The sequence below is a fragment of the Austrofundulus limnaeus genome, unplaced genomic scaffold, assembly GCF_001266775.1.
Source record: "Austrofundulus limnaeus strain Quisiro unplaced genomic scaffold, Austrofundulus_limnaeus-1.0 Scaffold305, whole genome shotgun sequence".
NCBI classification, from domain to species: domain Eukaryota; kingdom Metazoa; phylum Chordata; class Actinopteri; order Cyprinodontiformes; family Rivulidae; genus Austrofundulus; species Austrofundulus limnaeus.
The window spans coordinates 479,650-484,616 of NW_013952707.1; the positions used below are offsets into that span (position 1 = coordinate 479,650).

General features: G+C 37.6%; 1 protein-coding gene across 1 annotated transcript in view; it reads left to right on the forward strand.

The window, feature by feature from the left end:
* Positions 1–4,967, forward strand: part of LOC106527019 (Indian hedgehog signaling molecule) — a 25,617-nt gene that overhangs the window by 656 nt on the left and 19,994 nt on the right. The gene's annotated exons all lie outside the window — the stretch shown is intronic.

Consider the following 4,967-nt stretch of genomic DNA (forward strand, 5'->3'; position numbering starts at 1 on the left):
TACATACATACATACATACATACATACATACATACATACATACATACATACATACATACATACATACATACATACATACATACATACATCAATCAATCAATCAATCAATCTCGTGCTTTCAGGGTTTCACTGTAAAAACAAATAAAAGTGGAATAATTAGGCTAAATCTTAATGTGGCCTAACCCTTAGTTAAAAAAAGAAAAAACTTTCAGCAAGTGTTTCAATTTGTAATTTATCGAACAAAAAGTTAAAATTAAACTATAGTTTATTTCTGTTGCTTGATACCTCGACACTGTTAAAAAATGTATAAATGTTATTGTTAAAATAATAGTAAGCCTATATTACTGGCAACATTTGTTGCTTCTTTTACACCACGTGTGTCAAACACAAGGCCCGACTCCTGTGTGGCCAGCCAGGGGGGTCCACTCCCAATATATATATATATATATATGAAATTCGTTTCTTATATCAATGGTAAACTTTAAATTTATGGTTAAATGCAACAAAATTAATTTAATAAAAATAAATGAAATAAGAATAATAAAAATTCCAGTCCCTGACCTTTTGGCTTGAAGTAACTGAGCAGTTTAGTTGGATAGCACAGTACTAATGTCTGAAAATAAGCTGCTTTAAAGTCACCATCAAACATAAACTACATCTGCCATGATGCAGCTACTCACTAGAAACTCAGTGAGTAAAACTTTTTTTGTTTTACTTTTAATAATATTTCTGTATTTATTTCAGATTTAGTCAGTCGTACACTTAGTTCTTATCAGTGTTTAAAAGAGGACGTGTTAAAATACTGTTTAGTCCAGGGGTGCCCGAAGGTTTTCCTTGAGAGGGCCAAAACTAAAAAACATTTTCCCTGAGGGCCAAAATTAAAATGAGTCATTGTGGTTGTCCACATTTTGTTTGTTTGGTTATTTTTCAGCCCATGAACATGGAGAAAATTCAACGTATGCTCAGGCAGCAAAGGCTCCTGAGTCTTTTCATAATTTTGAATTTTGAGTATATGTGGTCTTATAAGTTGTGAAAATCTAGAAATGGACTTAAATCTAAGACAAATGTCTCTTGAAGTTACTTGTATTTTATATTTAATCTTAACACAATTCAAAGAAAGTCAGTACCATGAGTTAAGACTATCTGACTACAGCTCCTTGTACGTATAGTTGGACCAATTGTTGAAAAGAATAAGTGGAAATATAGTGTTTCTACATAAGACAGATTACAATTTAGTAACCACGACAACTGGTGGTGGGCCAAATCAAATGGCTTGGTGGGCCAAATTTGGCCCACGGGCCCCACTTTGGGCACCTCTGGTTTAGTCAAAGTTAAACATGAAACATCAAAGTTCATTACAAGTGGCCCTTTGAGGGCCACCATACTGCTCATGTGGCCCTCTGTGAAAATGAGTTTGACAGCCCTGTTTTACACAGTAAAATTACTGTAAAATGCAGTACAGCAGGACTTACGTATAATAAAGTTAATCAGAGTATATGGTAAAACTAGAACTGATACTAGGAGGATGGACTGTGTAGAATGACAGAGCTCATCTCCGACCCAACCAAGGGGCTAACCCAACAGCTTCAACACAGCCACTGAGTTATTAAAATAGCCATTTTAACTTGAAACCCTTTATTGTAAATTTAAAGTTAAGTTACGTATCGAAATAAATACTACATTTGCATTTTAAACAGCTCGTTAACAATTACCACGTCCAGGGCATTAGGTGTCATGTTTAGCTGGATTATCCTCATATTTCTGCAAAAGTAACCATATCATGGGGGTTAAAATCATTAAAATCATCGTAAATATTATTAGGTTATGGTTGCTAATTGTGTAGTGCAAATGCTACATGAAACTTTATTTTTTATGGGTAGTTTTTTATACAGTCCTAATTTCATTTTTCCAGTGTAAGGTGGATTTTTTTCCTCCTCTTTGCAGCACAGCTTTTTGGATCACAAAAGCAGCCTGTTTGCTCAACTCTTTCTTCAGTGGATCTCAGTCCCTGCGGCTTGTTGACACAGTGGAGTCTGAGTGAGGTGACCAGCCAGAGTCTGGAGTCTCAGAGCTTCACTGTGGCCAGCTCCTGCGTAAAAGAGGGCAACCCCTAAGTTCTAAAAATGAACGCACAGCGGTCGCTCTTAATTAAAACACTCTGTCCTCTGTTTTACATCATGTTTTTAGGAAGAAAAAACAGCCAAAATGTCGTATTTGGTTAGACCCCGGGTCAAGCATGTCCTGGTGTTTACTGATTTTAGCCCTGAACTTAACAGTCGCCTTTTGCAATGTCAAAATACTTTACGATGTCGGCATTGATGTGGCCCCGCAAGGAATTTATTTGACTCCCAATTTCCCCTGAAATAGAATACTTAATACTGATCCTGTTTCTCTTTATTATGTTTTTGATTTCGGTGTTATTTTTTCCATACACTTTTTGCAATCTATGTCCTTCCTGTTTCTTGCGGTTTTAGCCATTCATAAATCAAAACGTTCTGCTCATTCAGGAGATGGGTGCTATAACTTTTGGCTTTTCTAAGTTTTATACTTTTTTAAATTTTATTGTAAAAGAAATCCCCATAGAAATCCATTAATATGTTTCCAAATTCTTCAGAAACACTTTTCAGTTTAAGCATATTATATATCATGAATTCTCTGCTTATGCTAATCTTACTCATGCTAACTCTGCTGCAAATCTAATGGGGACCTTCAGTCAGGTTATTTTTAGAACACTAGTCATGCATGTCTGCTCAACACTGGTGTGCGTACAAACTCTCGTACGCAGCTACAGTTTAGCTGTGTTTAAACTTAAATAAATTCAGGAAAACAGCATCAAACTCCACCGGGAGGACCACAAAACATTGTGCTACACTAGTGACTCAGGATACAGCCATTATCTTTAAATAGAAGGTGTATGTTTGATCACTTTTCCCAAGCTAAAATCCTAGCTAACAGTTGTATTTTAGCGATGATGAACTGAGTTGGAAAAAAGTGCAGTCACACTGCAAACATTTTATCAAGGGGAAACAACCAACTCTGGACCACCTGGTTCCTGTCCCTGCATGCTGTTAATAAACAGGTACAGTTAACCTTTTTGTTTTTACTGTAGACTACTGCTAGTTTTACTCATAGTATTCATGGTAGCCTCATACACAGTGCTCTACTACAGTCAGTCAGACATACAGTATGGTGATAATATTATCCTTACACAAATTTTAAACACTGTTAAGTTTCTTTAAACAATGCAGAAGTGGTGGCTCGAGTGACAAATACACACACACAGACACACATGATAGATGCATCAAGCTAAGCTAAGTAAGACACGGTAAAAACACCAAACTTTTTTTAGCAATTGACCTTTTGCACGTTTCGGTCATAACGCATACACACACATGGTTTTCACACTTTCACTGGAAGTAAGGGGGATCATTCGCCGTGCAAGTCAAGTGTTTACATTCCTTCCAACAGCAACGGGGAAAGGTGACTTTTGTAGTGTATAATTGTTCGAGGCAACACGACTGAGTAAAAGATAAAGGAGAAGCTTCCTCCTTTTACCAAATTCCTCTATAGTTGAGCAAAGCTGCTACAAGAAGAAAGCAGTGGCTCAATGCGCTTCGCTGTTTTGGTGTGAGCATTTGATTCTGAGTCTTGAGTCAAAAGTTCATGAAAACAAGACAAGAACATCGAACTTACCCTGCTGGGCATTCACAAACAGCATGAAGGATTTCACCACTTTCAATCAGCACAATGAACACTGCATAATTCTGTTGCTTCATGCTCGCTTTGACTTTAGCATGTACAGTACGACAACAGTGCCCGCACAAACGCTATCGTCAGCAGTGCCACAAACACCAACAATCAGAACGTGGCCGTCTTTCGAAAACATGAAATACAGTAGCTCTCGCCTCTCGCTGACTTCAACATCCTTGTTTCAGCGATCGTCTTCTTTGACACGGTGCCCCCCCAACAATCTGCTTGGATGCTTCCTGCTGCATACAGATTTGCAGAATTATTTTATTTTAATTTATTTTATTTTTTGTAGTGTATTTTTTGACAATGGGGACAACTTAAAACTTTTACCGTCACTGTTAAACTTCCTCTGTAGCAAAATTCTTTCCTCTGTCCTCACACAAAGATTTGGGTGTCATGCAAAATTGACTTTTTGAGCCTTTTTGATTCTCCTGTGCTAACTGTTTGCTACATATCACCTCCTATTTGTACATAGCACCTCCCTGGAGCTCAGTCTGCAGCCGAGGCCCTGCCTCACAGAGCACCCCGCCACCGAAGCATTAGTTCAAAACAGTAAGAGGTTCTGAACGAGTCAAAGACCAATTTAAGGCATTTAGACAGGCTATGATGCAAATTCAAATTTATGTTATATTGCATTTTCATCACAACTGAAGGTAACATAGTTCCTTGATTGTGGTACTTCCCCATCACCACACACAGACACATGCAAAGCTAGACAAAAAGCAGAGTTTTCCCATTTTCTGCAATTTCATATTGATTTTGCACAGAATTTGTTCTTGCATGCTGTTGATTCTGTAGTTTAATGGGGGAGGTGGTCTGTTAAGACTAGGGTTTTCTAACCTCTCCTACACAGATGTTTTTTTAATTTGTTTTATGGTGTGTGTGATTTATAATATTTTTCAAATCAATAATAAATAATAAATTGTTGCTTAACATGGCATATTATCTCTGTATCCCTGCAAACAATTCTTCCTATAAGGAAAAGAGAAAATTAAAGAGTTTGTTCATGTTACGATAAAATAACTTCCGAACATGTTTGTCTTTTTTATATTTCAAACACAGCATGAGTCTTTCTGCAGTCCATAGGTGTGCACAGGCGTGCATTGTCAGGCCATGCGCCCAATGTTTGTGCAGCCAGCGGTTTGGTGCTGCAACAGAACCCCCCTTCCCACCCCCATACACACACCAACACCCACTACACACACACACACACACAC